General features: G+C 36.4%; 1 long non-coding RNA gene across 1 annotated transcript in view; it reads left to right on the top strand.

Moving 5' to 3' along the window:
* The first annotated feature begins 953 nt into the window (after positions 1–953).
* Positions 954–27070, top strand: part of LOC115604024 — a 102520-nt gene continuing 76403 nt past the window's right edge. Inside the window, exons 1-3 of the long non-coding RNA XR_003990103.1 lie at positions 954–1026; positions 6174–6214; positions 25367–25432. This is a non-coding gene — a long non-coding RNA (uncharacterized LOC115604024). The remainder of the gene's footprint in view (positions 1027–6173; positions 6215–25366; positions 25433–27070) is intronic.

Below are 27070 nucleotides of genomic sequence, written 5' to 3'. Positions count from 1 at the left end.
CATTAAAAGCTGTCGGTCTATTTAGATGCTTTCTCCTAAATGGATTATTTAATTTATTTCTTTTCGTTTAAAATGGAAAGTTTAGCATTCCCCTTCTCCCGGCCAGTGCCTTATTGCCCCCATTCACACACACTCACACCTGCACCAGCAGGCGAGGAAGGTACGTTTGCCTCATTTTATTTCCCAATGGCTGGACCAGAATTAGTGTCACGGTGTCAAGCGAATAACAATTTGAGGTAATTATTCTGCACGCCATTTTTATCGTTGCTTTTAACGCATTTCGCCCTCCCCTGCAGTCTATGTGTTTCACGCTGGATTTGGTCTCTTGCTGGTGTTCTCTGTGCAATGCTGAACCGTGGATTATTGCATCCTCTTTCTATATATTTATGATTTAGACGATCACAGAGAAGGAGGGGGTAGGGAGGAAGGGATTGCTGCACTGTTAGCAATTCATGCTACCTGTTCCCACAGAGTACAGTGTCTCCCTTAGGGATGGGAGGAGAGGGCCGAAACTGGCAGTTGTGCATCTTTCCATTCTTATATATATATAAAAATCTACAGATGCACTTACGTACATGCATAGATCTTTCTCTAGGGATGCTCCTAATATCCTCTCTGTAGAAATACAACGCCTGCTTCCCTTGACCCTCTCCCCCCTCTCCAGCCGCCCTTTCCAGCTCCCGCCCTACTGACAAAAGAGATTACACAGCGGAAAAATCGGTGCCTGGCCTTAAAGAAAGGAGCCAAGCATACAAAAGTTTCTGCATCATTTGGACGGGGTTCAGATGTGAAGAACCAGTTGCACCCCTGGTGGTGCAAGTGAAAACCCACATTTCCCCCTGCCTTGTCAAATCATGCTGAGGAGGAGGAGAGGGAAGAGGAGGAGGACAGAGAGAAGGAGGAGGAGTAGGAGGAGGAGGAAGAGGAGGAGGGGTCGGGAGAGGCAGCCTGGCCGCCGGGTGCCTCCTGCATCCCAGGGCTGCACTTCTCCCGTCCGGCGCCGCTGGTGAACTTTGCGGCATACTGGTAGGGGGGGACATAACCGCGGGAGTGGGCTGGAGGAGGGTTATTTATATGGAAAGCCAGGGAGCCATATGGAGCCTGCATCCCCTGGTCCCGGTGGCATGCTAATTTCGTCAACGCTTTTCCCTGGCTGCAGCTTGCAAGTAAATTAGACATCCTGCTGGCGATGATCTTATCAAATTAATGTAATTAGACCACAGACAAGTCGCAACAGTTACCGTGGCCGTTTCGGGTCCCCAGGATGAAGATTTGGCCTTTCAGTTGGTTACGGTGCACAGGGACTACGGAAGGAGTGGGGAGGGAGGAAATGGGACGAGAGGAGGAAACAAAACAGACAAAAAGAGAGAAATCCTGGCCCCGAAAAAGCCTGCCCAATAAATTACAAATGCACCAGAAGAGATAAAACGCCACTGAGACAGAAAGCACCACAAGAAATATATTAGTGGTTTCATTAGGAAAAAAAAAGAGGGAAGGAAACTTGGCGCCACATTGAGGCGCATTAATTCATTTCTCCTGATGGTTTCTTTGACTTTGTCTCTCGGTGATGTCGGGGCGGGGAGGGAGTAAGGGGGGGCGGTGCCAGGCTGGCTGGAAACCTTCCATGGGTCAAAAATAGCAGTCTCGAAGTGCACGAGGAGGCAGAGGCAGGGAAGCCCCCAGGAAACTCTGTGGAGGGAGGCAAGAGAATCAGGGGAAGGGGAAAGGGTTAGGGTGGGACTTGGGGTAGGGAACTTACTCACCCCATGTCAGCAGCAGTGACAAGATCACCATGAGTAAAATCTTGGGGGAGGAAAGACTGAAAATCTGCAGTCTGATGAACACTAAATTGGATGTGGAGCAGGAGGACTAAAGAGCTGCTTCTCCTCCCACCAGAGAATAAGGTTTCTGAGCATCTTTACCTTCATGTTATTAAAATTGCTCAGGCACTGTAACAAGAATCAAAATGCAACCAGAGACCTGAACATTAACAAGATATTAAATAAATAAATACAAATCAAGTAAGAGGAAGGACACAATGACCTGTTGTCAAAGCATGAAGGACAAATTACCTGCTTCTTCCAAGGCATCTGCTGAGAGGTGGGAACCTAGTGTAAGCCATCTGGGGTCCTGGAATTTCAAAGTGGGGAAAAAAACAAACAAAAAAAAAAAAAAAAAACAAAAACCAAAACAGTCCCGTCCCCCCCGGGGAAAAACCCAAAACAACAACAACAGAAAAAAAAAAAAAAACCAAACCAAAAAAGAGTTAAAAATTCTGCCAGAAGATATAAGAGTGTTCATGGGTGCTTTGTAATTTCTGAAAGTGTATTTAGATAAGGAACCTATTGTGTTTTCAGCTGTATACTTTGGAACTATATAGAGAGATTCATGTCTCATATATATGATATATGCATTGAGAGAGCATCTGCTATGCAAATGTTTGCTTCTAGAAGGCAAGCCAGGACGTAAAGAGACATGATACATTTTAGATCTGCTATCTGAAGTTTTGGTTCTGCAAGTCAAATTACACAGGAAAGGTGTGTCAGGACCAGGAAATTAATCTATCATTACTCACTGCCATAATCCTAGATTTCCTCATCTTGAATTAAGTTTGGAATTGTGCACCTTAGGAGAAGCAGCCTGCCTCCAAGTGCTTTAAGGAGATACCTACTCTGGATCAGGTTGATAAAGATCTGTCTGGCTGAAATATTTTACTCTTTTACCTATAGAATGTGGTATAGTGAGAGATCATGCAGCACTGAAATGCCAACAAATCTGGGTCTTTAAAATCCAGTATATGCACCCCAGTTCACAATCCATACACAGGTTGAATAACCAGAGCTCACATTATCCCCTCCCAATTATCCAGAAGATAGATAGGGGAAAGAGCACCCAAGTCTATTCTCCTTGACTCCTTTCCTTACCTTTTCCTTGTGTTTGCCTCTGCAACTTCTAAAAGCCTAAGACAATGAGCTTCCTATTTATACCTTTCTTCTGGGTGTAAAGTCCCGTATTTAACCAAGCACAAACTAAATGTCTTGGGCATCACAATTGCTTTTTGAACAGGAACATTTTTACTCCTGATATGGAAAATTACTTGAAATAGGAAAAGGTACTGGGATACTTTTACATTTTCCCCATTGGTAACCTCTCATCCTCCTGTTGCCATGACTATGAAAGTCACATTGGTTAAGGGTTTATCTGCGCTATATCAGAACATGTTAAAAAGCTAGTTACCTCATCTAACATTGTAGAACTTGCAAAGCAGAACTCAGAGCATCTGCAAAGTTTCTGCAGAACACAAATTTGTTACTGTAGATACTCTGCTTTCAATACTTGTGCCATGTTCTGTAAAATTGTCTTCATTATTTCTGTGGGAGGTATAATCACAATAAAGACATCCTACACTGTAGACATTATGCTGTGTGTAGATACACACACACATAAATACATATGTATATAAACATTTCTGTACATGTGTGCACTACAAATTATGATGGACTCAGCAAAAATAAAAGTTATATGATCATTATTTAATTTGAAATTATAGTTTTATTCAGGCTTTGTCTATGCACAGGTGTCTCCATATGTTGGTGCAACTCCTGCAGAAACTAAGCTTCCCAATGTAACTTTAAACCAGTTCAGTTTAAACTCTTTTAACTAAGGGTAGGACAGTTTAAAGCCAATATAAGGATGTCCTCCCAGAATTTTCTATCTCAGCATGTTTCACAGGCCAGTCTTTACAGAACTACTGGACGTGTACCTAAATTGTGTTTAGGCCTAACAAGATTTCCGAAACTAGATATTTTTCTTCCTCATTTTCCTGAGGGCAGTGACGTGTAAGCATGTTCCACTTCTCCCTGTGATATATTCACCAGATGGAACTTAGCAAAATGATGCAGTGGTGGATGAAGATGATTAAAAAAAAAGAAAAGAAAGAAAGAAAAGAAAGTTAGAGAAGTGGTTTGCCTTACTTCTATCTAGTGAGTAGGAGACTGGCTCAGGATGAGAAAATAAAAAATCTCTATCTTTTGCAGTGTAAGAGCCAGCCCACATGTTCCTCTTTCTTGGCTCATACCCTCAACTACCAGGCTACCAGCCTTCTTGCTGCAGCTGTTCTACTTTACAAGAAAAATAATTCTGAGATCCGTTGAACCAGAGAAAGGCAGTGGGGGAACATGAGCTACAGCACCCACCAGGGCGTGCAGAGCCCTTGGAGGACTTGCTTGCATTGTGCTTTCATAGGAGACTGAGCTTGACCTAATAGACTTCACACATTGGATGTCAAGACTATGGAACTGGTAACAAAACCTATAGACATTCTTCTTCAGTATACATATTTATCAGACCTTTTGATAATTTTGTGTGGAAAACACTGGCCTGCATAGGTCACAGGGTGAGTCTTACAAGCTTCAAACAGTAGGAGTCAGAAAAGTGGTAGAGCCACAGAAAGAATAGGAGTCACAGTGGTAGACAGATTCTGTATCCAGCCTGGGTGTAGTTTGCCATAAAAGCCATGCAGTCATTTCACTTTGACATTCTGATGATGTGGAAGCAAGAGGTGTATTTAGCGAGTAGGCCAGGCCAAGATCCTGACCAGAATTTCTTATTTAAACTATATATATTGATCAGAGTTTCTGACCCAGTTTTCACTGTGATTGCTTGCATTTAAAATAATTAGAAAACCCGAGCAGTTCTTAGGACAGGTCTGAGCCCCAGACCTGCTGTCTGTACTGGGAAGAGTATCCAGAACAGCTGTTTGGTGAAGGACTGAATTCACAGAGACATTTGTATTTTATCTTCCTTTCCTTGTTATTTTTGTTTATTTTTTTCTTCTCGTTTGTTCCCCCACCTTCACCCATTCCCGCCCTCTCCCCTACAGCCTATAGTTTCCAGCATAGTCTTCTGGGAGTGGCCTGGGAGTGGCCTGTTTTCAAATGAAAAGGGTACAGTAGGGACAGACTAAAACCCCTTCTAACTTAGCAGTGAATTGACCCTGTGCCTCCACCAGGAAAGTATATTCTGCCCACTGTGCTGTTGGTGAGAAGGACAGATACAGGGAGCTGAGTCACCCACCTCCTTTTACTCCTCTCATTCCAAAACACACACACACATATACATGCTTACTTTAATAGTTTGATGCAACAGATGTGGGTTATCTGTTTTCAGAGAAGAATATGAAGTCTGGAGCCCAGATGGATGAAAACGGTTTTGCTGCAGCCCTGACCCCAGACTGTGAACTGAGATTCCACTGCAGCATTTCCCTGAAATGTCCTCCAAGCAGCATCTTCAATGCTCTCTATCCTGATGTGAGGGCCTGATTTCTGCCTTCCCCAGTTCAGTATGTGAGATGGTTGGTTGCCTGACTTGTGGAGTGGGATTTCACTCCAGGCTTCTGCCTTCCAAGTTTGGCATTGCAGTGTTCAGCATTGCAGCACTGAAGTACACAGATTTTATTTATTTATTTTTTTTCCTTTGTGATAAAAGACATACATTTAGGCTGGGGAAAAAATATCAACTGGAGCCGTCAGAAATACTTGTTCTTTTCATCAGCTGTAGCAGGAAAAGCAGTAGTATAATGTTATAGCCCTTAAGAAGTGATAACATTTGCACCATATTCTAACCTCAGCACTTTTTTTTTAACAGATTCCAGCATTATCATTTTAAGTACTTATTAGAGTAATTCTCAACATCCTGCAAGGCTTGACTTTCATGTAGTGTGATCAATACACAATATAATAGTGCACTTTTACTAATGTGACTTTTTGTAGTTTGATTGCTTATTTCATTCTTTCTTGAAACATGTCCATTTTATACCTGCAAACAAGCAAAAGGTTTAAATAGCTGATCACTCTGCAACATATTAAACGGACTGGGATAGTTTAGTAAAGTGTATTCCTAGAATTCAAAATCAGTTAAAAATTAGTTTCATCCTCTTGTGAAAAGTCGTGTGCCGAGACAGGAAGAACATGAGTTAACTCATGGAACAAAAATCACAGTATCATTTAGATACAAGGCATTAAAAAACATCTTTCTTGACAAAAAAAAAAAAAGTATTCAAACTTTCAGTTCATTGCTTACACAAGTAATCCCACTGAATCACATCAGCTTAAATAATAGATATATAATGTGTTTTCAATAATTAACTATTTTCTTATCCCTTTTCATGACAGTCTCAGACCAATATAAGGATCATTTAAATGGACAAAAGTAGGTAAGTTTATGCCTCTGCTTTCTATAACATATTTCCATTGTTTAATAATGGAGAGGGAAACGCTTCTCAGAGTGTAGAACACACCACTGAGGCAAAGACCTGCCTCCACCAATAGTTTGCTGACATGACTCTGGGAAACCCATTTCTCTTTCCCACGCCTCAATTTCCTAATGTGAGGAAATGGAAGGAATTCTACAGCCCAAAGGTGCTTTGAAATGTGATGAACAAACATGGTGACTAAGGTAATTATCATCATTACTCAGGGTTACAAGGCAAAAAGTCAAATCTTATGTAAGAAGAATACCTAGTTCTTCCTCTTTTTACCAACGCACCTCAGAGCCTTTTACAATGGAATACAATATAATTTTATTTGCTCAACAGATCGGAAAACAGGAGCACTGACCTTGGGAAGGTCACATGTCAAGCTGTTGATAGCGCTAGAAATAGACCCAAGTCTCAAAAGGCCCAGCCCTGCCTTCTACCCAGTATTTCAGAGAGGAAGAACTACTGATTTACAGAAATAAGTCTGTTCCAAAAGAAAAGCTGAAGGCTTTCTGCCGCCTTCTCCTCCTCTCTCAGACTTGATTTTATGCATCAAAGGTTTCATATGCCAGTCATTTTTCTTCTGGAGGCCTAATGTAGTTTTGTAGTGTGATAGTAATACTAAGCCTTGGTTTTCTTACTAATTCACATCTTAATTCACTGTAATTGATTTATTTTAACTGGGAAAAAGAATGTTTTATTTCCTCAATCTTCTCCTGACACAGACTTCAGACTTCAAAAAACATTGGGATTTCCAAGAAAAAAACTAAACCATTTCAAATACAAAGTATCTCTCTCACTTAAGAAACATTTAAAAAAAAAAAAAAAAACCCAAACCCAACAAAACCCCCAGTTTAACCATGAGAACTGTGAAGAAGTGTTTTTATTTTCAGAAAGTCTATCAGTTCTTTTTTTTCTGCTATAAAACAAAATGAAAACAAAAACAGCCAACCAGATAAAGATGCAAACCAAATTAATGATTTTCAGTGTATTACAAAATATAAACCAGAAACAAAGCATTTGCATTGATTAAAATGTGAAATGTTTTGTTCTGGTTTTGTTACTTTTTGCTTTCTAATATATAACAAATAATATTTTGAAATAGAAAGTCAGAATACCAGGAAATCAGAATTTGATATCTTTCATTGTCTTCCTTAATGGTTTGAGTTTAGGTTTATTTCCCCAAAAACTGTATTTTGTCAAAATTATTTTTCTCTTTCATTTGATTAACTTAAATTGGAATTTTCTGATAGAAAATATCTGAAAAATTTTCTGAAATTAACCATTAGGAGAATCCAGTGGTGTCTGCACATTAAAAGGAGAATTGCTGGGCATCAGCACTGTGGGAAGGCTGAATAGATGAAAGATTATTAACAGTAAAACAATACCTTCTTCCTATTTATGCAGTGCCTAGAAACCATACCCTGGGACCAATCCCACACAGTATTTTAGTTTCAATTAAATAATATTTTAGAGACATAAAGGAGAAGAGGTTGGTGACCCGATTAATCTTTGTACTACTGGATTTTACATCAGAGCATCCCAAATGATTTCAGATGTATTGTTCTGATGTAAAGCTGGAGTACTGCAGTGGTGACTTAGGATGTAGTTTGCTATTTTTCCTCTCTTGGTAAAGCTGATCTGAGAAATCCCTTACTGCCTTCACTAGCCTCCAGCCACTAATTTTAACTTCTTGAGGCTTTTTATTTAAACAAGATAATTTTATTGATCCAGATCATATTGCAGTCCAAAAACAATTCTGTCCTTCCTGAGTTGATGAAAGGATCAAATCAGGACTACTGCTGAGGAATGATCACTATATCTAGAGGGGATGCATATACTGAAGCCCAGGATTCAGCTCCCACAAAAGCCTGGCTTGGAAGATTCTGGACCTTATTATCTCAAAATTATTACGTAAAATATACAGAATCTAAAATGCAATTTCACATGAGAGTCTTGCAACTGCGTATATGTGTGTGTGTACAGATGTATGTATACATTGGGAGTTGGATGCAACTGTGATGGGAGTATTTAAAAGGCAGAAATCAGGCCAGCATCAAAGTAGTGTTTTACTGGACTGGAATTCATTAGCAACACACATTTTCTGCTGGCAACTTCTTATACATTATTAGTTATAATTACTGCACATTCCAATTGTTTTTAATAACCATCTCCATTAGCTGTGTGTATTCAACACGGGATAGCTGATGCCATGTAGTCAGCAGGAATGGCTGCAGTCAGGTTTGAGGATCAGTTTTGAGATCTCTTTGATGAGCTAAGCTGGGGCCAAAGTCAAGAGTCATCTTTCTTCCTCTTTTTTCTCATATATTCATGGTATTTCTACAATCCTCATAACCTCCACCAAAACAAAAAAAAAAAAAATGGTGAATGTCATCTGCTCCCAACACAGATTATGTTATTTCCAGGAGCAGGACTTGTTCATTTTCCCAGGCAAGTTTCCTGCCTGTTCTACATCCATTGTTCATGTCTTGCAGAGTTTATGCCTTGTACATGATTTTTGTTGTACCCTGTTTGTGCAATTACATCACAAAAGCCTCCTTTTGCCTGTTGCAGTTAACGTATTACCTTTACAGCTAGCTGTGTCTGAGTGCTCAGACATTGTTGCTGATTATGCCACTGGTAGCATCACAAAATGTGCAATCTCACAAACAGTTAAAATGTTGCTGTTTAGTCATTTTAGCATGCTTATGCTTAGATTCCAGGCAAACAAATACCAAATATGCCCTCCTCAATCTATTTGAATTTTATGGGTGCAACAGGCCTCTGTTTTGTCAGCAAGACTTTTATTTAAGCAACATAAATATTTACTCCATAAGCTACATAGATATTTAATGTTCATAAATGTGTCATAACTTTTGCAGAAGTTACTTGAAAATAGTTTATTTCAGATTTGCTCTTAATACTTGGCATAAGAATTGGGTCATAGTTTATTAAGTAGGCTTGTACTCTCTCCTTTGGATGGAAGTTCCCTGCTTACGTCATGTACAAGGGCTCTTCTGACATGTTTTAGCATTTATAACTAGGAAAAAAACAATCGATTAGCTCTAGACCAGGTCTGCTTTATATGGTCCTTTAGGATGTATGTGATCTTGGATTCATGTGGTTGGCTCTTGAACAGGTAATTTGTTTGGTGCGCTGCAGAATCACACAAGTGAGCTTCAGATGGATCGACAGACATTATAAACCTGCTATGCTGCACATCATGAGGAGAGGTTCATGATACCAGAGATCTGATGAATCTGTTTAAAAGATTATTCCTCCCATTCCTGGACTCAGAGAAATAAAGTGGCCTAATCCTCCTGTGAAGGCAGCACAGATCACACCCTAGTCCAGATATACTCCTCCATCAGTAGGAACTCTATAGTTTTTTATTCTTATTGCACCTGGTTTTGAGTAACATCACAGAAATGTAGTAGCGCTGCCCTCTCAATGGGTGTGTAACGAATTGCTAAAGGACTCTAAGGCCACAGAATGGGAAATACCTGTAGGAGGTCACACAGGGTTGGTGCTGAAGGACCCACTTCTCTATGACACTGTTCTTCTTTTTCCTTCCCTCTAACACTCATGAAAGTTCAAGTTATTGACAACTGACTCCATAACTTGCATACTTTCACTCTAACCATGGAAGGTCGACTAAAGGGAAAGTAAAACCAAACCAAAGCGAAAAAGAGATCAGTTGGAAGTGTAACTTTTTCTGAGGACTCAGGTTACTCCCTTGTATGGTGGATTTCCCAAAACCTAAAGACATTAAAGGGTAGAGGTACATTTCTCTGAACAACTGATTTTATTATTTTTAAGTCACTGCTGAAATATATACATATATAAAATTTTTTATTAAACCATTTTCTTGGGTTTTATTCTTAATAAACATTGTTTCTGCCTTTTTTTTTTTTTTTTGAGAGGAAAGTAGGAAGTGATTACAAAATATTTTTGTTTAATTAAATATTTAAATCATTTAAATAAAGTACTTTGATGCTTTTAAAACCAGCTTTTAAAAGTGAAATGGAAGCAAATTTGTGATGGAACACTTCAGCAGTCTGGTGATAGCTTTAGCTTTTAGTATCTAGTCTGAGACACCCACCTAGGCATTCTTACAGTCAGTGGAGAGAAATTTACCATTCAGCTTGTACTACAAAACAAGTAGAATAGATTTTGTTGGGAAAGCATTATTTGTGACATGTTATCACAAAGACTCTTAAACTGTTTACATTAATTTGTACTAAAACTAACTAACTTTTAGATGACTAATTTTAGATGTGGCTAATTCCATTCAAGGAATTAACTCTGACATCAAGGCAATGTTTGTAAGAAATAATATTCCATTGGCAAAATATAGATTTTTTTTTTTTTTAAGTCTGCTTGTTCACTTATTTTTTGAGCAGAATGAATAGTTAAAATGTTTGTTGGTGTATTTCAAGAATAGCTGAACATAAAGTTATCATCTAGGTGTAGTCAGATATGCAATAAAAAAATAAGAAATTATTTTTGGAAGCAGAACAATCAGAAGAAAAGTCATCAAGTTGTGTTTTCAAAATATCTTTTGAAAGTATAAATATGCAAGAGGAATGTTACATTGTTATTTCTTACCTTTCAATATTGCAGAGGGCTGTTCACTTATTTTTTCTTTTACATCTCTATCAACATACCAGAGAGAAATGTGGGGTGAAACAAAAGAGTGCTATGTTGATGACTGTCATAAAACTGGATTTTATTGATTATATTATGTGTATCAGTAGCTTTATTGTTCTGAATCTTGACTCATAAAAAATATTATGCTTGGGAAGCAATTTTCCTAATTATTACAAAAACTCATTGAATTTGTGATTTTTCTGTGAATACTTAGGAATATTTTCTTCCATACACTACTTTGCAAACATTTTGAAAATCATCTATTTTATAAGTTAGCATTTTCTTGTTGACATCAATTATATCAACCTCTTTTAAGATCTCAGTCTTATGACAAAATAACATTTAAATTCAGACACTCTAAAGAGTCAAGGATATTTAAAACAGTAATGATAAAAAAATAAAAAAAAGGAAAAGAAAAAATTACATTTTAATAGCATAGTTGTTGCTAGGAGATTCCAGCTGCTGTTTATGAGATGAATGTGTCCTTTTCCTATTTAATTAAAAAAAATTGATTAATGAGTAGATAAACAACTAAAATGCCAACCTTTTAGTAAATTTGTGTAGAAGCTTCCAACATATAATCTGATTAAGTAGCAGCAACAACAAAAATCTTGAAAGCAAATTGATCACACAAAGGACAGGAAACAAAAAGTAGGCCATGCTTTCAGTTGTTCCTTTAACCTATCAAGCTATACCTTCCTGGTGCTGCAAACAACCACTTTAATTAATAGTAGTCACTGTGAGAAATGGGACATAGGGTTAGATGGACAATTTGTCCAACGTAGTACAGCGTTTATCATGGTCTTCTGTTCAGCCTGTGTGTAATTCAAAACTATAATTAATTTAGCTATCACCACCTAGCTCACTAGGTATAATGGGATTTTGTCATAGCTCAGAAGCTGTCAAGGTTTCACAAGGAAGCTAAAAGACAAAACATTGCTGAAGAAGTCCTTCTTGGCAAGTTTCAAGTTTTTCTGCAATAGACCAGAAATTCTTGACTTTTTTTTCTTTTTTTTTAATGTATTGTTAAATATAATTTAAGAAGATATCACGGTAGGATAAATATCTAAACTATTTTAACTTACACTTTAATTTTCAAAAAAATCCAGTCCAATTTAGTGATAAAAAATATCAGTCAAATTGTTTCAGTTTGGTTAAGAGGTAAAAAACTGAAAATGAGGATCTATTACAAAACCATATTAGATGATCACAGCTAGAGTCACCTCCCCCATTAATGTGAATGTTCTAGAACTTGGAGAATTTAAAAAATAGTCCATAAAATAAAAGATTGTTAAAAATATAGAAATTGTTATTGTCAGGTGCCCTGTTCCAAGCTTTACCACTTACATGTGTTAAAATGAAGAACAAAGAACAAACAAACAAGCTCGACTGCTCCTGAAAGTTATAGATCACTTGAGGAAGAGCTGAGAATTTGTATCATTTACTCATACATGCTCACAGCCCTAGTCATTATATCAGGAGAAGATATGTAGTGTTCATTTTACTGACATTTTTAAAGCATTTTGTGATTTTTGTATGTAGTTTAGGGCAATATATTTTATTTGTAAAGCACTTAGGTAGCCTTAGGACTCTCTGAACGAGCTCTCTTGATATCAAAACCAGTATAGATGCACTACTGCTAAAAAATTAAACCTGGTAATCTTATCCGTCCATTATGCTTCTATAAACATAAGCAACCACAGATTTTATATGACTTACATCTTTTTACAAATGCAGGTAAGTGGAAAAAATAACCCCAAACCAAAGCTGTGATTTCTTGTAACGGTTTATAAGTCTTTAAACATGGTTGGTTTTGTTGCTGTTGCTGTTGTTTTTGTTTGTTTGTTTGTTTTTCTTGGGTTTTTTTGGTTTTGGGTTGTTTGTGGGGGTTTTTTTTGGGGGGAATGCTGGTGGTGTTTTTGTAGAATTTTTAAATGGAAGCTGAACCCAAAAGACATGGAGGGTCCATAACTTTAGTGAATTCTTGGTAAAATGGAGATGTTCAGTACTTTGCAGGGTCAAACTAGTACAGAACTATATGTGGTTGTTAGGGGTTCTTTTTTAAAAAATATTTCTGCACGATATGAAGAAACCCCTGTAGGAGTCTTTTGGTGTGGTAATACCATCTTCCATTCAGTCAGAAGTTTGAAAATTAAAGCCAGAGTAATTGCTAAACCAGTATTTTTCTGCCAGAAATGCACAATGTGTTTTGACCTTTATGCGTTTGTTTCACAAATTGTTTATTTGGTATTTGTTTTCTGAACATCTGGTACTGTATTTCAGAATCTGCTGTTGGTACACTGTTTTCTTTTTGGATTTCAGATGTAAAGATAATACATTCTAATATCTTTCAGACATGTGCCTTCTCCTATAATCCAAAGATAAACAAGTTGATTCAAAGATGCAAAATACTGCAAAACAACTCCTTCACTTTCTTCTTATGCATTTAGTATAACTGAATGCTAAACCACTACTGATAGTATGCAAAATGAACTAAAAATTAAATCAGCGGGGAGACGCTTTGGCTGGGTGGGCAGGAGTTACCTTATTGTAATATTGTAATAGCAACTCATATTTGATAGCAGTACAAGAATCCTCTGTTTATCTGCATAGAAGAGGGTCTGTCTTCCTCTCAGTTTGATAACAGAGGTGGAATAACTTTGATGCTTGTGGTTAAAATAAATACACAAATAACAAAGCTAAACAACATTATCCCATCAGATGTAATCCGAACTACTTGGTAATTATCAATAAACAAGTTAACAAAGTTTTATCACTTGCAAGGAGCAATCAGTATACCACATCTCAACATTATCAAGCTAGAATTTAAAATTACTTTGAATTTTGTTTAACATTTTGCAGCTTAGTGACACCTTGGAGACTTGATCCTCATGCTGAGGACAACTTCGGTGTCAGGAGATCCCATTTCCTTTAATGGTAGTGGGTGTCTTTGTACAAATGAGAGGCATAAATTGGTCCAGAACAGGAAGACAGAGGATGGCTTTAAGACTCAGAGGATGGATGTGCCTTGATAGCCATGATCAAACCTAAAAAGCCTAAAAAGAGAAAATTGCTGAACTAGAACAGAAGAGCAGAGGAATGTATTCAGCCTGAAAGAACACGGTGATAAAGCAAAGATTTGTTTTCTCTTTTAAAAAAATTTTTAGTTGGTCCTTTTTGGTTTGGTTTTCTTTTTGCCCTGGTCTGAACCAGCAGACCTGTTTAATAACATTCTGTTTAAAAAGGGACCTTGCTTTAAACTGTAATGAAATCCATTCTAAGAAATCAGAGGTACTTTGTCATCTTTTATGTACAATGTACAAGAAGAATGCAGTTGTGTTTTTAGGCTTTGAAAGATTAAAGAACCCATTGCAAAGGTCTTAACTAATTTTGATACACCCAATATACAATGTGCCACCCAATATAGGAGCCACTCAAGTCAGACAATTAAAAAAAGGGCATTTGTCTGTGAAGGCTGGTTTTATCCAAGAGGGCTGTTTTGGTTTTTTGAGGGGTTTTCTGGTGTGGGGTTTTGTTTGTTTGTTTGTTTGTTTGTTTTGTTTCATCTTTTTTTTTTTTTTTTTTGGTGGTCTAGATATCTGCATTATTTCCAGTACAATATTCTGTACATTCTGTTGGATTCAAGATATAAATAAAGGTGGATTAATGAATGAGGGGAAGGATCTTGGCACAGCAGTACAAATGAAACACTGCTATTTGAGGAGGGCAGCAACCAAAAAATATTTCCTAGTGGGCCACACAACAACTCACCAGATTTTCCTTTGTATAAATGCATACATATAGCTATATACATCTATGCATATGTTTGCATGTATGTATTTATTATATGCATATATATGTTCAAGCAGCTTACACATGCAAATTCATAAGAATGAAAAATGTGATGCAGATATGTGTGGGCTAATAAAATAAAATAGCGTAAACAGTAGTTCCTTAGCTCTACGTTAGGCTAAGCACTAACTGTTCAAAAGACTGTATTTTCTACAGGGAGACAAAAATGGACCTAAACTTTATTAACATTAAATTTTAGTGGAATCAGGTCTCTGTTTCTTTATTAGAAGTAGATATATGAGGTTAATTCCTGGCATATGTGTAGGCATTTATGTCTATCTCACTTTTTTAATCTGGCAATTTGATTCAGTTGCAAAAATATAAAAGACAGAATAGACAATCATATGCATGATTGTCTAACAGCTAAACCAGTCCAAAGTAAATCTTTTTTTCAATGATTCCTTAACTGCCCTTACTACTGGTAAATCCAACAAACAGCAGCAATATTTAATCTGCACTAATGAACAGACAGACAGGACATATGGTGGTCATGCTTGATTTTCTATCTATCTTCATGGTAACACATAATCACTGGATGCTCACTCACTGGATGTTTTAGATCTTCGTCTACAAAATACTCTCCGGGTATAAGCCATCTTAATTAAAATAGCATATCTCTGCCAAGCAAGTTACACCAAAACCAGAAACAGGCAGGGCTGATTCAGGTTAATGATGATACTTCTGCACTTATATTAGAGTGTATAGTAGGCTATACATTCCCACATCCTCTGCCCTCTAGGGTATAAAAGGAAATAGATAGAAGAAATTATTTCTTTCCTTTTAGATGCTATTATTTTCAACACAAACTCACCAGATGATTGCTTTGTGCGGGCTTCTGAGTGATGAGGGGGAATGCCCCTATTTGTCTTTGTGTTGTGTTAACATTCAAGTGCTATCTCTGTGTTGTGTTAACATTCCAGTGCAAATAAAGCTATTTCAAGTCAATGGACTTGATTTAACAATGGAGAGCTCTAGTTTTAGGTCACTCCAAGGAATGTAGCTCTATTGATTTCAGTGTATTGCAGTGGTTAGCCGAGATCAATATTGGTAACAGTAGTTGTAAGAAGGCAATATCCACAAGAGATTTTCTTCACTGGCTAGGGATGTACATGGACTCATCTACTCCTAACTTCTACCAACTACCTGCATAGACAGTATTGAATTTTTTTTCAGGACTGTGGCAAATGTTGCTCAGTAAAATTATACAATTAAGAAAGTTATATAATTGGCAGTTGATCTGTGTCTGAAACATCTAAATGATAATTCATTACAATATTGTAAGAATTGACTGCATTACTGCAACTGAGGCAAATGCTTGTCTCCTCAGTTGCCAAAATAACCAGAGCCTATTTTCTCTTTTAGTTTCATAATTCCTGAGAATTAAACATAATTTTCAATTATTTTTAATTAACATTCCACTTTACATAACAGTCTATTTGCAAAATAATTGAGAAGAAAATGACCTTCCAGAAGGTCCTATCTTTCCAATGTAGTGAGAATTTACAAAAGTGTTTAGCTGAAAAAATTAAAAATAAAGCAGAACAGCTGATGAAAATTTAAGCCTACTAGAGTGACAGTGATACAGATACTCATCATTGTTGCCTTTTATTGCCATCTTCTCTAATTGCCTCTGTGGCTTCTTAAGTGTATTTGTTTTGGGTTCTTTTCCCTTCTACTTCCTGGATTATAGGAATTTTGATTGCTTTTGCTAAGCTGCTTTTTACAGTTCCTCATGGGCTGCTGATTAGTAGCACTTTACAGAAGGCATTTTGCAGCTGTAATCCACAGGGCTTAAGAAAATGGAAACAGAATTCTTAAAACATTGTTATTAATTAAAAAAAAATAAAATTAAAGGATCAAAGGTAACAAATAAAAACTTTGTAATACTAGAAAATAATGTGTCATATATTACATACTGTGGAGCTGTTTCGCTTTTTTTTTATTAATACAAAAATATTGCCAGCAGGCTCAATCCTTGAGGTTGCTAAATTCCACTGCAGGAAAGAAGAACCAAAGCTCTGCTCTTGGCCTTATCTTTTCACTCATAAATTGTCCTGATTGCAGTCATCAGTGGAGCTGAAGAGATGTTGTGAAGCAAGATCTTATTGCCACTGTTTCTCAAATCTGCCTGAACTGAAAACTTGTCTGTCAGAAATCAAGCTGTGCAACTGCAGGTACATCAGTGCTTGACTTGCCAAAATATACAGGACCTCTGTGTCACTTCAGGAGCTGTTCAGGAGATTTGCTATGTGATTTCATCTCCCCAACTCAATAGGAATCAAACACACTCAGTACCTGGCAGGATTAGCTCCCTTGTATTTTTCAAATGATGAAGGAGGTAAGATGCTATAACAAGAAAGGAAGAAAAGAAGTAGGGAAGGTACTGTTAAAAGGTAAGACAGTGAAGGTCATGATGCATGTAATCGTCACTTTTTAGTAGTTTCACTTGGGTTTGTATTTGGGAGTACTTAGAGTTTGCACTCATAAGAAAGCAGAAGTGACAGAAGTCAGATAACATTGCTTCCAGAAGTTCCCTGGAAATGGTATAGCCAGAAACTCAGCGTCTTGTGGCTGGATCCACTTGGGAAATACAATGACTAACAGGCTTCCATGAGAAAAACGCCAATTTGAGAACAAAAACAATTAACTAATCATTTTGATTCAAGCAGTATTTGATTTAGAGGAAATAGAAAGGTGTTTGAGGAGGAGACTTCTAAACCTTAAAAACCTAGTTGGACACTTCACAATGCAAAGGTTAAATTTTCATTCCAAAATTATTTTGCTTTGAATTTTAGATAGAAACACACACATGAATTAAAAGAATACAAAAGATCGCAAATACAGAAAAGCATTCTAACTTATTTTGGAAAAGAAATATTCAATTTTTGGCTTTTTAACCTGAATTGAGATTATTTAAATAAATATATACTTTGATTTCATGAGGCAGGTAACCAGTTTTGGCTACTACTTGGGCTGGTTCAATGTTTTTGCTGGTCCCTTTTCTCTTAGTGTTCAGCATCATCTACTAATGTGTCAAAGCTGCTCTAAGTTTCTACAAACTTGTTGGTACTAAGTTGCTATCCTTTCTCAGGGTTGAGTAGTGAATAATTCCTCAAGTAGACCTCACATTCAGTAAGCCCAGTGTTTGGACCGAACCATGTATCTTGAACTTCAGATTAGTTTTGCTGCACTTCTTGTACACAGGGCCACACAATACACTGGTGATTTCTGTAGTGCCTTTTGGAGGATTAAATGACCCTGTAATAGCCCATTGCAGCTATTAAAGTTTAACCCTTGTGCTGATTAAAAATGCCTGTCAGGACCCCCCAAAAAGACAATAATTGGTGTGCTGTGCTACGTGATATCTGAGGAACAGCAGATGACCCTCTAGATGACCCTATTCTATTCAGCAGAAGAAATAAAACCAAGAGTCCTCAACAGAAGACTCACATGGGGGGCAGATCAGGTCCTAAACACACATACACACCCATATGGACACAAAATCATTTGGATTGCCCCATTAACAGCAGATTCTACAGTTAGTCAGAAGTCTGTCTGTGGAGAGTTCTCCAGTTTGTAAAAGATTAGAAAGCTTTCAAGACTCTCTGAAAGCCTGCAAAACCACATTAATATCCTTTGGAGACCCAGCATAACAGGGAGACTGATCCTCTTTTTCAGCATGAAAAAAATAAAGTGATATCCAGAAGGTACCCACAGACACAGTACATGGGCATGTATAAATCAGGAACTCCCTGAAACTGTACACCAAGCCTATGCTAGTCAATTAACAGGAAAGTTTTTATTTTAAAAAGTTTTGGATCATCATCTTTTTGTACTCTCTTCCTTAATGGTTAGTGATTGATCTTCCGCTAGAAAGAAAACTGTAAGGTATGAGAGCTAGGGATAAAAAAATATAGATATCTCTATCTGTGAAAGAAAGAATGGAAGCACTTTGCCATTTTTGGCTAATTGTAACTGTTATGACTCTCCTGCAAGTTTCCTAACCTTTTTATGTAAAAAAATCCCAACCTCTGAGCTGGTAAACATTTAGGCACATTAACAGCTTTTCTTACAAGTGTACTCCTTATGATACTCATTGTATGTAAGGCTGAATAAAGGAGACGTGTCCCATGCTGTCACATCAGTAGAACCTGAAGTAAATTACTTACTTTAATTACAAGAGTTGGGGTTGTAAGGTTTAAAATTATTTTGTTTGGGCTTTTGCTTTGTTCTTCTTCTTGCTATCTGTAGAGACTTTAACACATTTCTAACTCCTGTGAAATGCTAGCTAACAATGGGGACTGGTTCTTGCCATGTGCAGGGAGATAAGCCTTTCATAATGTTTATCCAGAACCATATCTACAAATAATACACATTTTCCATTTCTTTCTGGACCTGCTGAATCAGAGATTAAGGACTCGGTATACCTAATGTGTGTCATTTTTCCCCCATGTACTGTAGCAAGATTGGAGAAATGGAGTAAATCATAGATTGGGGCCTATGTTGCTAGGTAACATAACATCTATGCATATAACTGTTTCCTGTAGGGTTATGATCTAGCCCTCTTCTTCCTTCTCATCTTGTAAAAATATTCACACAACATAATTTGGACACTTTGTAGGTGATTTTCAGAGGGCTTATTTAGATTGGTAAGTGCAAAGCTATTCTGCATGTAACTCAACTCTGTATGTTTAATTACATTTTCTTCTGTATACTTTTTTACACGCTAGTGTGTGGATGTGTTTGTTCTATCTCATATACATAGCAATATATAGTTGTACAGCAAAATAACTTAAAAAAGTTAAGAAAATGTGAAGAATTTATTATTAAGAAATTAAGATTTAAAGTTAAAAAACCCTTATATTTCTGTGAAAATGCTAGAAAGCAGACCTATAAAATATCCACTTATCAACTCAAGCATAGGAGGCTTGGGAGAAAAAAAGACATTTCTTATTATTAGCAAGTTACTGAAGTGTAAAGTATGCAATCTGATCAAAATTAACTGGGTATTTTTTATTAAAAATAAAAGTGAGAAGGTAGGTAGAAAACAAGCAGAGATTAATCGAATGAGTTGGAGGAATACTTACTTCCCCAAGGATGTTAATGAAAACCTAAATATAGATATCGTACTACCTGGTGAAGCTGAAGTAAAGAAATGTGCAGCCTGTTTTAATTAAAGTATTTATCTGTCTGCTGTATCCTTATGTTTTCATTTTCTTGTCGTGACCACTATTCTGTTGGGTAGATTTCAAGAAGAGCATGTACCATTGTCATTAAGAAAGGCTAGTTAGCATAATATAGGCCACAGTACAGTAATTGCTACACTTTAGATTTTAGTTCCAGTTCTGTCCAGCAGAGGATACTCAGCTTAACCTTGGCAGGAGGGAAATAGAGAAAAAGTAAAATCTCAACATGAGTTATAGGGTTAGGACTTCTGGCTACTATCACTGTACATATTATCCACAAATCACGGCCTGAGGCAGTTCCAGAAGTCTTGAAAAAAGTTTGCATTCAGGGAGAAGAAATAGGATAGCAATGCACACAATTTTCATGTCTGTAAATTTATTTCTTATGCTTATCAATTAAGACATATTTATCAACATGATACCGGTTTGGCCTGCCTAAGCTCCCTCTGGAATTATTAAGAGACAGATTATGTAGGCATGGAAGGAATGAATCTTGTTTTCTTCCAGGATTTTACAGACCTTTTTTTGCTATTTGTATTTTTCACTCCTTTCTTTTGGTTGGCTAGGAATAACCAAATTAATTTTTATCTTAGGTTCCACGATGTCTAATTTTCTTTACTGTTTGCCTTTTTGTTTAACCTCCCTCAAACCCCAGAAATTTAGCTTGCATTCTTGACCACTGACCTTCATGAGGAAAAAAGAAAAGAAAGCACCAGAAGGCAAAAGGAGATTTACTGCTTCTCACAAATAGAAATATTGCTTTCATTAGTAGAATTTCCGTTTCTTTTCTTTCTCTTTTTCTTTCCCTATTTCTTCATACTGTTCTCCTTGGCCTGAAGACTGCAACTACAAAAAATTTAAGAACAAGTAAGCCTTCTCCAAGAAAGAGCCTGTCCTCTTTTAACATACACTTTAGTATCCTCACCTCTCTGAAACCCTTGACTGAAGACCACATAGCAACACCACCTCAAAAATTCCTCTGCGGAGTGTTCATCTTCTTTTCCACAAAGAAATTCTAATACATTTGTTATCCTGAAGTCCATCTACCCATTTGCTCTTCACTTTATGAGAGTGAAAGGATAGTCAACACTGGTCATAGTCAGAACAGGAGGATGAATGAGACTCCTTCAAAGAACTTCACCCCTGTGTGTGGCTACCCAATTGTGCTCATGATATCTCTTAATCTTTTTGTTCATATATTAAAAATAACAAAACAAAACCAAAACACAGATATGTTAGATTAGTTAGATTTCATAATTTCTTTTTTTTTTCCCCTGAAACCCCCACTATTAGAAATTTCAGATAAATTCATCAAGTGATCAGAAAAGCAGCCAGAAAAGTACAACTTTTTTTAAATGATGAAGAGCAACTAATCTATAGCAGTTTATCTGACACTTACTTTGAAAGCCAGCAGGTTGGCCCATATAGTAACAAAGTCAAAACTTGATCATTTTTGCATCAAACTATTTATTAATTTATGTATGTACAATGCTAATGTCTAAATTCTTCAAATAATATGACTGTCCTTCTTTAAGAAGTATGTTGTGTAGTACTTCAAAAGTAAATTTGAAAGAACACAGGGTCTGTCATGATTAGTTTCACACCTGTACACCTACATGTTTTGGTTATTCATCTCCAGACTTACATAGAATAACCCCAGGAGAATTATGTAATAACATTTATTTTTATAGTGTTAGATAAACATACAAACAAAAAGAGAAGTAATCTTGCAAGATACTCAAATAACCCCTTACACAGTGAAATTTTAAGAACTGAATAACCATATAACATTTTAAATTACTTACTAGTTTGTGTAATTTGCGAAACCAAAGCTTCATGGTAGTGCCTTTAAAACAACTTTTTAAAATCTGAACTGCTTTCCTTTCCTTCTAAACAGAATATATATCATACAAAATGAAAACATTTACATCATACAGAGCAACAGACAGATATAAAATGTAAAGTGCAATTCATATTCAAGGTTGGTTTGAGACTGAATGTTGGAAATAATTCCATCTATAAACCTAACAAATATGCTTTACAATAATTGCAGTCCATGTTACCTCTGAAAAATGTTCTCTGCTTCTTGCACGGCAAGAAACATGACATTACTTTTCCATTTGACAAAAACATATAATGTAAAACATTTTTCCATCATATGTATTTCAGATTCTGGCATAAATCAAGCAAAAAGGAAGCCAAAGTCAGAAGCACATGGGCAAAATTATTAAATATTTACAAAGTCTGGGTACATGGCTCATTTTTTTTCTTCACACCAAGAATAAAAGAGCAATCATTCATTTTAGTCCTGAATAGGACTAAATGTTTGTCAATTTTGCAACTGTCTGCCATTTTTGATAGTTGTTTCTACTGCAAACAAGAAGGTATGAGTTGAGATTTTTGAAAGAATCAGAAGATTTTCCTAAAGAGGAAAATGTCCATCCTGGAGGGCAGATAATGAGATTTAAGTTTTATACTCCTCCTCATTTAATACTTTTCCAGCAATATGAGGCAATCAGAATTATTTTTCAAAGAACTACTTTAGCATTTTGATGATCTAAATCATCAAAACTGTGTAATGTGCTTTTTGTAGGAAATAGCCAACTCTAGTCCCAACATTTTTTACTAGTGTATATCAAGTCATAAGAAGGAAAAAAATTGAGGTTGTTTCCAACTTTTTCATTGTTCTTTGAGATTAATACTGTAAATGGCTTCCAGTTGAAGCACCTGTTTTCATCTGCAAACCACTCTAATTTGGAATGTAAGTCTGAAGAAAAAATTCTAATTATACAGTTTATTATTAATGTATGAAGACTATCAGCAATTAATAAAATGGGAAAATACAGCTTCCTAGCACCTATTCCTAAATCAAAAAGCTTACTTTCCTGTCATTTGCAATTTCAGAATTAGTTTGCATAGAACAGCAACTGGTTTATTAAAAGCATGTATGTTGAATGTTTTGCTGCCCTCACCAGGACACCATATAATTTTGCATTGTATTTGGCAAACTCCTAGATAAATGGACTGACAGTCACATTCCCTGATTCATACAAATCAGCTATAATGAACAGTTCAGTAATTAATGTCACATGATAGACGTACAACTGCTATCAGCTCGAACTGTTTTAACAGAAAATAGGAGAGGTCTAGTTGATTGAAGACCTAGAAAAATATAAATGAAAATGTGTAAAGCAGATTTTTTTTTTAAATTTATTGATGCAGAACCAGAAAAAAAGTGATCATTCATTGACTAAAAGAATAAATGTATTAGCAAGCTTTCCTTGTGCAGATACTACTTGCTGAGAAAGATTTAAATGCAAAACTCACTTTTTAACCTCAATGTTTACATCTCTGATCATTCTCTAAATAGAAGAAGAAAACATCAGCTTGTTAGCAAAAAAATGTTCAGCTGGTGGAAGAAGCATATCTCTAATCAAAGCAGAGGAAAAAGTTCATTGCTGTTAAGACAACACTTTAGAGAATTTAAACTACAGTACTATAACATTGCCTGTGGCAATGAATTATATAGACATTGGCACATAAAATACTCTTTGCAGTTAATTTTTACCTCTGGCATTTTCTTCAAGTTCACCTATTTTACAAACTTCAGTGATTGAGAAACCATTGCTTCTGTTTTAAGATGGCTAGTGAATCTTTTTGGTATTCTTTGATCACCGAATTACCTCATATTTAACGTGATAGAAAATTAAGGCAAACAGAAATTATTATTAGTTATGAACTTATTTTAAAAAATTGTTCACTGAAAACCAGATTCTTTCTATAATAAATTTTAATTTTTTTACAAAGTTTATAAAGCAACAATCTTAAAACGACAGTGGTTTAGGAAGAAATATTTTAGTCACAGTTTGAAATATAAAAGAGAGAAAAGCAAGTACATTTCTCTAGGTAGACCATTGATCATCAATGGATAACATGAAGTTCAGCAGTGAATGATAAATATTCTTTCCTTGACTTTTTCCCACTGAAATAAAACCCTTGCATGTGAATTGATAAATTATCTAACAAACTCCCTAGTCTGAGAAAGTGGGAAGAAGCCTTCAAGGTGCACCAGCGATCAAACTTGACCCACGGCAGATAGATACAAACTTACATAAATGTTCTAATATCAGATGGATCAGCCTCCAAAATTTTTCATCATATTTAGTCTCTATGGTATTGCTAAAACTAGAAGAAAAAGGAAAAGGCGTTATAATAATTTTGCTGTAACTGCATAGCATGCAAAAAAAAAAAAAAAGTGAAGATTAAATCCTCAGATATCTCTGAACAGCTAATTGGTTAAAGATAGAACATCTTTTCCATCCAAATGTGTCTCCAAGAAGCTTATGTAGCTGAAAAGCTATCTTTGGTATTGCTCCTTCCAGACTTCACACTACACTAATATTTCACCGTCTAAGAAATCTGTTTCCCATCTAGGACAACAAAAGGACTCTTTGTCTTTGAAAGTGCTATGTCTTTGAAAGTGCTACAAAGAGACTCCAGAATGGAGATCCCCATATTTTGTCAGTCTCTGGGTCTAGTTCTGACTTTTAAAAAATCACAAGGGTTGTATACAGTAACTTTGGACATGGTGCCTGAACAGAATAAGGGCAGTAAAAGTCATCACACAGGAGCTCTAAATCAGCATAAATGGTTCCCTTACTTTCACCTTTCTACCTAGACTAGAGGGCCATCTAGAAGGGAGATGAACAGCTGATGTGCGAACACTGTCTAATCCCTGAAAGGAGAGGTTAGAATTCTTTTTTTAATTCATCCTTCTAATTTGCACTAGGCCTGGGAGAAAAAAAATGTGAGGGATAACTTGTGGGTTTCTTTCTTTCTCCTTGTCTGCCTTCGGTTATTCTGTGGAGAACAAACTTTTACTAGTCCTTTCCCTAGGCTGAGCTGTGGTTTCAATGGGGTCTCCACAGTCTGACATAAAAAATACTAGAATAACCAGAATGACTTCTTTTTCTTTCTTTCTCCCCTCCCTACCCTTCAGCGTAACTTGTCAGCAGTGCTGCAATAAGGGAGAACCCATTACAGCATGGCTGCTTCTAGAAAATCAGCAGAGCTGTTGAAACACATTTGGAGAAGTCCAAGTCCCTCCCCCCCTTCCCCAGCTCATTTCTGAACAGCTGGATAGAATAAAATATTTTGCTTAAAGATTGCAAAAGAAACTTTATACATCCCAGAGAATGTGCTCAAATTAGGCACATTTACTTTGGGGTTTTTTTCAGTTTAACTGGATTGATTTCAAGGGCCATAAGTGGAAGCCAGGATTCAGGTTGGGAATTTCACTGCCCTACATATATATATGTGTATATATATGTATACAAAAAGAAGTGCAAACACATCCTGCTCTGTTTGTTTCCTTTGTTTCTTTTGTTAGTTTATTTCACCTTGTCTGCTTCTTTTTACTTAGCCATCACAAGATTTGTATGTCCGTCTCTGGAGGATATTCTTCTAGCAATAGCGTCTGGGCCTCGTGGTGAGTTCCACAGCCATTTGCACAGATTTTCTTCACTTGCTTCTGGCTCTGCCATCCACTGGCTAATCTGCTTTTTGTTTCCTGTCTTCAGTTCTTTTCTTCCAAGTTTTAAGTTGAATACAACAAGAAGCATACTTTCTAGCCAAATACATTGTATACATTGTTTTGTAACTTTTTTTCTGGCTTTGGTATTTTCGCTTGGGTTTTATAGCTTTCTATTTTGTTCGGTTTGTGGGGTTGGTTTTTTTTTCGGTTGTTGTTGTTTGTGGGGATTTTTGTGGGTTGTTGGGGGGGTGTTTCTTTGTTGGTTTGTTTTTTTTTTCTTTTTATCCTATTCCGTAATATCTGCAACACTGTGTCTCTGTATGACTTCCAAAAGGCATCAGAATACTATACATTGACTTCTTCTACTGCCCAGCCTGGATCAACATAATGTTTAACAACACGGACTTCCTCCCACTGTGTCTTTCCTTCAGCCTCAGGGACCTACTTTAAAAAGTGACCAGAAATGTAGCAAGACTAATTTAAACACTTATATGGCCATGACTTTCTTGCTGGCAGTGGAACAAGAGTGACAGTCAGTGTTAATGTCCAGTAAACTCGAAAGCTGTGCAGCAAAAATTGACACCTGACGTTTCAGATTGGGTAGAAACACATCAGATGATCCTGTAATCATCAGAAGACAAATGTGCTTGCAACCAGTGACCTGGAATTTTCTCTTGTTGATCATGTAGATATGAAAAAGTATGTTCTTTTTTATTTACATTTGATTAACATTCTTGAAATGTTTCTTATGGTTCATGATTTAACTACTGAGCTCTCATGATCCTGTTAAGTAACATAATGAAGGGATTTCTGAGCACATAACAGCATAAAAAGTGTATTTGACTATAAAAGTGAAAGATAAATACACATCCCAGGACAATTTTCCCCCCTATAATTATCATAACATTATGTAGGAATAGCAATTTGGTAATTTCTCCATAACATGTTTGTGTTTCTTTTTGTCTTGTCATTTATTACTCTAAAAAGCATTGACCATAATCTGTTAGCTGAGCTTAAAAACATCTTGCCCATAAATAAGTTATATTAACTGTACTATATAGATTTTTGCTGCACTAGTATTGCCCTTAGATATGTGATAGTACATCTGGAAATTCTACCCACAATCCAAAGACGAGTAATGCTTCTGAATGGGGTCCATTTCTTACTCATTTGATAGAAAGAGCCAGGTAAGATTTAGGTATCAAAATTTAGCTGCTGCAACTTCTAAATGTTAGATACATGGCCACCAAAGTTGAAGCCAGAGCCATGTATACAGTATACTCCTCTTGGTATATACATTATACATGCTTTATGATATATACAGAGAGCTATTCAGAGCGGTGTCTTTCAGAAAGAGATTTTAGACTGTGTAATATTGTCAGTGTTTTAAATGAAATAAATACTGTAAGTGGAAATATTCCTGAAATTAGGACACTTGGTGTGAAGCTGTACAAGAACTCGCTAGGAGATGTTGGAAGATTTCCTTCATTTGTCCTTCAAAGATTAGCTTATCCCTTTAATGTAGATATATTCCACTTACTAATTAATTCATTTATTCTCTTCGTTATTTGAATGGCTGAATAGGATTTCTTA

Source organism: Strigops habroptila, chromosome 2, assembly GCF_004027225.2.
Source record: "Strigops habroptila isolate Jane chromosome 2, bStrHab1.2.pri, whole genome shotgun sequence".
In the NCBI taxonomy this organism is placed as follows: domain Eukaryota; kingdom Metazoa; phylum Chordata; class Aves; order Psittaciformes; family Psittacidae; genus Strigops; species Strigops habroptila.
The sequence above is the reverse complement of the archived record's forward strand: the minus strand, read 5'-3'. Positions and strand labels throughout refer to the sequence as shown.